Consider the following 9,136-nt stretch of genomic DNA (forward strand, 5'->3'; position numbering starts at 1 on the left):
CATAATCATGCACATTCGCAGGGGCCCAAGCCCTAATCATAACTATATTTAACAACTGGGCCAGACTCTAACCACATGCATCACGTATTGGGTGCAGTATTCTTACAATTGGTCAAAGCGCAAGCAAGTAGGCAAGTAAGCAAGCACGACTCTCGAGAAAGATCCTCTCCCGAGCCATAGCGGTAACCTACTCACAACCCATAAATAACGTTCTCATTACCATTTAATTCCATAAACGAACCCCGGGACTAATGCCACGCCCTCGAGACCTCCAATTGCACCACGTGGTGAAACCAACCCCCGAGGCCCTGGGCCTATGCCCTAAAACTCCAAAACCTAGGCCCCTGAAAATGGCCTGGCGCCGCGGCACAACCTAACAGACGTCGCAGCACTCATCAAGATTTGATCGTGAAAATATGTATATGCGCAAGTGCATGCAATCGATTCAAGTAATATAGATGATAAATAGAGTATCGTTCCCACGAAGACTATCTTCCAAGTACTACTAATTGTTCTTTAAATTTCTATTTGGCAACTAAGAATTTGATTTTTGATTTTAATTTTAAATTTGAAAATACTTTAAACAAAAACAACTAAATAAAGGATTTAAATCACTGTGAAAAAGACCTAGGGTGTTAATTTCATCAACTTTTCAGTCTACTAATTGTATTAATCAATTCTAGATTTCTTTCTTTCTTTTCTAATAGCAGGTTAACATAAATAGATTCCTATTCTTTTTCAAGATATAAGATCTCAGCCTATATGCAGGTTTTCTACATATCTGTGATAAACTTAAACATATAGAAGGCGTTAAGCATGGAAACCTAATTACTACACAAGTCATACATCTACTTTCGTCCAATATGCAACCTATGTCTATATAATGATAGCATATTCAATTCTCATCTTTCGAATTTTGAATCAAAATCATTAAATCAAGCAAATAGTGATCAAGTATTTACTAGCATTAAACAAACATTATATAGATTAGAATAGAGAGGAAAAATCAAAAGAACATCATAATTCAATTAGATAGAAATCCAAGTGACTACATTAAACCCTAGATAAAAAATGTTTAGTTCATATCATACATGACTAAATCAATAAAATAATAATTTAAAAACATAAGATTCATAAACTTGAATAAGAAATAAAAATATGAAACTGCAGAATTTTTAACCTAAGAACCACAATAAGTCTCTAAAATACATAATTAAAAACTGACCTCATGACTTAATTAAACCCTAAACACGAATTTATAGTAAAAAATTAAATGCTTCTGAGTTTTTCCTTGTGCGGGCAGCAACTTGGCCTTTGAGTCGCAGCCCGTGTCTATTTTGGGGCCTTTTATTCTCGTATACTGGCGTCAGGCACCGCGACTTTAGATTTTCAAGTCGTGGCCCATGTCTAACTTTCCCCTTAAATTAAGCCTCTGTTTCCCTCTTGAGTCGCGACTTGTAAGCCCAAGTCGCGACACTAACTCTTTCCAGCAAACATATGCGCCTCTCACTTCACCTTAAGTCGCGACGTTAATTAAAATTTTTCTCAGATTTGATCGTTCATCTCATCTCTTCATCAAAATCCTTCCTTTAAGCATCCTTGGTATCATTTTTAGTCCAATAACCGCCAAAAGCCTCATTTCCCCACCATTTAGCTTCTTTTAGCATTTTTCTCGTGATTCATCACACCAACCTACAAAAAAGACAAACAAAAGTGTAATCTTGCACAAAACACACATAAACACTCAAGATTACCACAAAAACACTTTCTAAAATGACCATAAAATGAAGTTATCAAACTCCCCCAAACTTACTCTTTGTTCGCCCTCGAACAAAGGACTCAAAACAATCCTAAATTCTCACAACATGAACTATACTAACAACAACAATTATGCCTCAAAATCATGAATGTTAATCATATAATTCTCATAAAACTACTCAACAGTTTGTTCAATCTAGAATGTTGATCAAAACACTTCATCAACACACCTTAGTCTACTAACATTTTGGATTATCAACTCATGATCATTAAATAAATGAATTTGAAATCAATTATGCTCACCAAATTTCTTTCCTAATCAATCCATTCAAACCAAATAATTCCATAAGCTCACTTATTTACTATTCTCCACTAATATAAATCATGATATGCATACGAATCAATATGACTTTTATATGCTTGTAACGATAGCTTAGGTAAATGTAGATGAAAGATGAATTTTTAAGCTCACTTTACTATAAGCACATGACCAAAACTCACCAACTTTGTTTCCATAAGTGTACAATCCAAAAATCCCATCTCTTACTTATTTTTTTCTTCTTTAGAGAGACATATATTGATTTTTTTTTGTTTTTTTTTCAATAATAACTACACTTCCCCAAACTTGATTTTTCTTATGTACTCATATTGGGAGTGTATTGAAATATCTTTCATCCTTTTTTTCTTTTCTCTTCTCTTTTTTCTTCTTCAATATATATATTCTCTCTAGATTTTTCACTTCCACTTTCTAAACCCACTCAAATCACCATTAAACCACATTACACATAAATCCCCATAATTATTTCTCAATCATATGCTCATAGTATATTAGGGACGGATATAACCAATGGGCAAGTATTAGGCTTAAATGATGGCTTTAGAACAAAAAGGATACAAAATTAGGCTAAAAAGGGGTAACCAAAGGATTAAGTAATTTAAGGTTGGCAAGAAGAGCTCAAAAGATCCAAATGATGGCCTAAATCATATTCCTAAGCATACATGATATATTATTTTTCCTCAAATAACAAGTAAGCAAGTTCTAGAATTGTTGAAAATAGTTTTCACTTCCCATTAATCATTCCACTAATCCATTTCAGCAAGCGTAATCAATATCAAAAATGTAAATTTAACATCATGACAAAATATTTAGAAAATGTTATCTAAACTAAAATGAACTAACGAAGTGTTTAATCAAGCACACATATTTGGTTTCAGGTTTTATTTTCTATAAATTATACTCATAACATTCATTTTATTCTCATCGGCAATTGTTGTCAATTTTCATTCATGTTGGTACCAAACTAGACACACTAAAACAAAACTTTAAGCACTAACATAAACATATCACACAAAACATCACTAACAGAAAAATAAGCTCCCTCCCCAAAACTTAAACTAAACATTGTCTCCAATGTTTAAAAATAAGTAAAGAAAAGAAAACTTACCTAGTGCGAATCACTTCAGAATGGTGGTGGGTCTGGAAATGGGTGCCAAGGCGGTGGATAAGGGAAGTATTGCCGGTCCGCCTCTTGGTTTGACCATCGGTAAACCAGCTCGTTCTGCCTATCAACTTGAGCTCTATGGAAATCATGAAGCTCGCCCAAATAATTATGCATATGTTGGTTCTACAGAATGATGTAATCGAGTCTGGCCAAGTGTGGATCCGGTGGAGCCTCCAGTGCCAAATATTGAGGGTATTCTTCTCTTCTCTCCTCTATAGCTGCTCTCACACCTTTTGTTTGATCAGTGGATGGTATGGGCTCCTCAACTGCTTCTCCTTCCCTACCAACTCTTACATTTCTGGGTACTGGTACTGGTGGCTCTAAGGTTGGGGCATTAAATTTATTCACTGTAGCCCGAGAAATAACCCCCATAGCCTTCCTAAAAATATCACTAGTATATTTTGGCACCTCCCAAATCTCACATAGATCAATAATCATGGAGCCATGCCCCAACCCAGCAGTAGTATCCATGTGACCTAAATCCCTAATGCTCTGACGAATAACTCGCCCAATGTCAATGGAAAGCCCTGTCATAATGACATATACCAAAATACACCTATTAGTACCCACATCAGACAAGTGGGTGTTTGGCATAATCCTTACACTCAGAAAAAGAGTCCAAGCTTAATATGATAAGTGTCATTAGGGTATACATCTTCTTTAATGTCCATCCCACGCTCTTGAATAACTGGCCTTTGGGATAGCCTTCATGGGCATCCTTATTAATGAAATGCGCGGGATCATATTCTAAAATGGGCTGAGGTGTTTGTGGATTTGGCTGGGGTTGGGGTGGTTGAGAATGGGATGAGGAATATCGATTAGTATTCTTTGAAGATGCTGCCCTAGTGGGTTGTTTCTTGGCCCCATACTTTCACAAATTTTCAAAAATAGCCACAAAAATTTCTACAGCACTTCCCCTAAAATTCTAAAATTTCCTTACTAAAATCTCCCAAAATTATCACCCAATAAACCAACAAACAGTCCAAAAATCCTAGGCATTCTCTTAATATAAATGCAATTGAAGGAAAACTTCAAAAAGAAAAACTTACAATCCTTGCAAGTTGAAAAATCTGCCACTTTTGATCCTCCTTCAATTCCTTACTAAACACCAATAGAACACAAATTAGGGTTAGCAAAAATAATAATGGAAGAAATCAATAAGAGCTATGAAGTAGAAATGAGAAAAATAGATGAAGAAAATTTGAAATAGAGGGAAAGAGGGAAAAATTGTAGAGATTTTTTCTCAAGGAAATATGAGTTGAAATGAGAGAATTTGAAACAAATGAGAAAAAGGGTTCAAAAAAACAAGTTTAAGACCTCTTTATTATGTCTGACACAGGCGCCTCGCGACCCAGCTTGGGCAAGTCGCAGCCCGCCTCAAATTTCTTAAAAAATGCAACTGTTCAAGCGCCGCGACTCAGCTTGGCAAGTCACGACTCGCCCCAAATTCTAGAAATGGTATCCTCTATGTTTCAGCCTAAGGTCACGACTCATTAGCCCAAGTCAAGAACCGCCTCCTCTTCATTTTTCGAATTGCTCTCTGACTTGTGTAATGTCGCGACTTGGCCCAATGACTAATTGAAAAATTCATTTTTTTTCATGATATTCATGATTTTTACAACCTTTATACTAAAAAAGTAAATAAAATAAAAATAACTAAACTTTACAAATCCAAAAATAAAATTAAATAAAATTATCCACTAATTAAAATTTAAAACAAAAACTAAAATAAAATTTTGGAATGCCTCCTATAGTGCTGTCGTTAACATCATTTAGCCCAACGCTGAACACCCCATTTAGAGGGGTTCCAAAATCATAACTTATTTACACTTTTCCACCGGTCCTTCCAAATAATGCTTTAACCTCTGACCATTTACTTTAAAATGTCCTGTTTTCTCGCTATGAATTTTTACTGCACCATAAGGTAACGATATGACAACTGTAAACAGTCCCGTCCATCTAGACTTTAGTTTTCCTGGAAACAGTTTTAATCTAGAATTAAATAACAGAACTTTATCTCCTGGTTGGAAATCCTTTCTTATTATTCGTTTATCATGAAAAGCCTTAGATTTTTCTGTATAAATCTTTGCATTTTCACAAGCTTCGTTTCTAAATTCATCAAGCTCATTCAATTCTAGAAGCCTATTCTGCCCAGCCATAAATAAGTCAACATTCAACTTTTTCACTGCCCAATAAGCTCGATGCTCAAGTTCAACTAGTAAATGACATGCCTTCCCAAACACCAACTGATATGGAGACATACCAATTAGAGTTTTGAAAGCTATGCGATACGCCCCTAGTGAATCATCAAGCTTTTTCGACCAATCTTTCCTTGATGTGTTGACAATTTTCTCTAAAATACTTTTAATTTCTCGGTTTGACACCTTAGCTTGACCATTAGCTAATAGATGATAAAACAGAGATTTTCTGTGATGAACTCCATAACGAGCACATAAAGATGTGCATGATTTATTACAGAAATGACTACTTCTGTCACTAATAATAGGTCTTGGAGTACCAAACCGAGTGAAAATATTCTTACGTAGAAATTGAAGTACCTCCTTACCATCGCAAGTAGGAGTTGCTACAGCTTCTACCCATTTAGAAACATAATCTATTGCTAGCAAAATGTACTTATTATTATAAGATGATGGGAAGGGTCCCATATAATCTATACCCCACACATCAAACAGCTCAACCTCCAGAATTCCAGTCATTGACATTTGATCTCTTCTGGATATATTTCCAGTCCTTTGGCAATGATCACAACTCTTAATAAAGGCATTAGCATCTTCAAATAACGTAGGCCAATAAAACCCACATTGCAACACTTTTGTTGCTGTCCTTGTGCCCCCAAAGTGACCACCACAATGTAAAGTATGGCAATGAGTAAGTATGGAAATCATTTCTTCTTCTGGGACACATCTTCTAATCACTTGGTCAGCACAATTACGAAAAGAATGGGCTCATCGTAATAATAATGCTTAACTTCTGAATAAAACTTTTTTAGTTGCTGCCTTGACATGTCAGGAGGCACAACCTTAGCTACCAAATAGTTAACATAATCTGCAAACCATGGTACTTTCTCTTCACATTCAATTGAAAAAAATTGTTCATCCAGAAAATTTTCATCAATTGACTCTTCTTTTGCACTATGCTCGTCTTCTTTTTCCAATCTAGATAAATGATCAACAAATAGATTTTCTGTCCCCTTCTTATCATGAATTTCCATATCAAACTCTTGTAATAATAAAACCCATCGAATCAGACGAGGTTTAACATCCTTTTTAGTCATAAGATACTTAATAGCTGAATGATCTGTGTAAACTATCACGTTATTACCAATTAAAGATGGCCTAAACTTGTCAAATGCAAAGACTATTGCAAGTAATTCCTTCTCAGTAGTTGCATAATTTAATTGAGCATCATTCAAGGTTCGACTAGCATAATAAATTGTTCTAAATACCTTGTCAACTTGTTGTCCAAGAACTGCTCCTACTGCATAATCACTAGCATCACACATTAATTCAAAAGGAATATCCCAATTCGGTGATACAACAATTGGAACGAAGACTAGTTTTTCCTTCAATGTATTAAATGATTTTAAACACTCAGAATCAAAATCGAATACCACACCATTCATAAGTAAGGTAGATAAGAGCTTTGAAAAATTTGAAAAATCTTTTATAAACCTCCTATAAAATCCAGTAGGACCTAAGAAGCTTCGAATCCCTTTAACAAATACTGGAGGAGGTAAATTTTCTATTGTCGATATCTTGGCCTATCTACTTCAATTCCATGGCGTGAAATTTTGTGGCCCAAGACTATTCCTTCTGTCACCATGAAGTAACATTTCTCCCAGTTTAAAATTAAATTGGACTCGTCACATCTTTTCAAAACCCTTTCCAAATTAAGTAAACATCCATCAAAAGAGGGTCCTCTTCATTTAATGCACTACACTCTTCAGTTAATGTAACAGTTTCATAATCCTCAATTTTTCTCTTATTAGACAATATCTCCTTCATAAACTTCACATAACTAGGCATTTGTTCTAGAGACTCTGCAAATGGGATGTTAATATGAAGTTTCTTAAATACTTTAAGGAATTTGTAGAATTGTTTGTCAAGATTAGCCTTTCGAAACCATTGAGGATATGGAATTTTTGGTGTAGGCTCATAATATTTTGGTTTTTCTGGTTTTGGAAGGTCTTCAGTAACCTTCTCTTCAATCAGAATAGTAACTTGTTTCTCTGTATTCTTCCCTCTCTCTTCCACTGTAGGTCCTTCATATTTAGTCCCACTCCTCAAAGTGACTGCTTGACATTGTTCTTTAGGATTTACCTCCGCGGCACTAGGAAAATTTCCTTGTTGTCTACTAGAAAAAAATTAAGCCAATTGACCTATTTGTGTTTCCAAACTTCTGATGGAAGACCTTGTCTCTGTCATGAATTGATTTAATTGGTCTGGCTGAATTGTTGGTGGGTTCATTTGAGGAGGTGGTGGATGAGATGGGAGTGAGTTTGGATCATAATATGGTCTAGCATGTAATCCATAATTTGGTTGATGAGGTGGTTGTTGAGGTGGGCACTGTTGATATTGTGGTTGTAACCCTTGATTATTTTTCCAAGACAGATTAGGATGATTTTTCCAAGAAGGTGTATAGGAATTTGAATAAGTATTGGGTGCAGGTCTTGAAAAATTATCTATAACCTGTGGCTGTTCCAGGGGCATATTATTTACATCTGTGGAGCAACTAGCTATGCTCGAGAATTGTTCATAAGAATGAGGTCCTCCACAAATTTCACATCTCATGACATTTTGTACTTGCATTGCCTGTGTGGTGAGATTAATTTGCTGCAATTGTTTGGTTAGAGATGCTACTTGAGCAGTCAATAGCGCTATTGGATCAACTTCTAAGACTCTCGCTACTTTCTTATTATCTCGCTCAGTAGGCCAATTATAATTATTCATAGCCATCTCTTCCAACAGCTCATACGCTTCATTCGCACTTTTTCTCATAAACGCCCCTCCTAATGCTGCATCTATTATCGTTCTTGTATTTCCTCCCAAACCATTGTAAAAAGTATGAACTAACATCCACTTCTCTATTCGATGATGTGGGCATCTCCTTTGAAATTCCTTAAATCGTTCCCATGCATCATACAAAGACTCCCCATCTAGTTGATGGAAGTTGCTAATCTCTCCTCTAATTCTAGCTGACTTGGCAGGAGGAGAATATTTACCAAGAAACTTCTGAGCCAAATGTTCCCAAGTAAGTATAAAGTTTGCTTGTAACGAATTCAACCAACTCTTAGCCCTCTCCCTTAGTGAAAATGAGAATAGTCTCAATCGTACAACATCACTACTCACCCCATTCATTTTAAATGTTGCACATAACTCCAAAAAGTTTGTGATATGTAGATTTGGATCCTCATTCGGTAACCCACAAAATTGTACACAGTTTTGCACCATCTGAATAATTAAGGGTTTGATCTCAAAATTATTAGTCTCAACAGTTGGAGGACGAATGCTTGAGTGTGTCCCCGTAATAGTAGGAAGTACATAATTCCTTAATGGTGGATTAGCTTCAGCTGCATTACCCGTATTTGCATTATTGTTGACAACATTATTTGCGTTATCAGCCATGGTAAAGTCCAGCCGCTTCTTTATCTTGCAATTTCAAGATCTATTGGTATGATTTCCTTTTGTCTACTTCCTCGCATATACCAACAATTCCTGAAACACAAAATAACCTTGATCCAAATAAATATTAAACAATAAAAATAAATAAAAAAATATAAAAATACCAAATTAAAACAAATAACAATTAACTATGATATCAGAAATTTAGTCTCTGGCAACAACGCCAAAAACTTG

The 9,136-nt window shown here is 35.4% G+C and overlaps 1 non-coding gene across 1 annotated transcript; it reads left to right on the plus strand.

The window, feature by feature from the left end:
* Nucleotides 1–8,366: 8,366 nt before the first annotated feature.
* LOC133827799 (small nucleolar RNA R71) lies at nt 8,367–8,473 on the plus strand. The gene has a single exon (XR_009890450.1). It is a non-coding gene; the product is annotated as a small nucleolar RNA R71 (small nucleolar RNA).
* Nucleotides 8,474–9,136: the final 663 nt, after the last annotated feature.

This window comes from Humulus lupulus, chromosome 3, assembly GCF_963169125.1.
Source record: "Humulus lupulus chromosome 3, drHumLupu1.1, whole genome shotgun sequence".
Taxonomy (NCBI): Eukaryota; Viridiplantae; Streptophyta; class Magnoliopsida; order Rosales; family Cannabaceae; genus Humulus; species Humulus lupulus.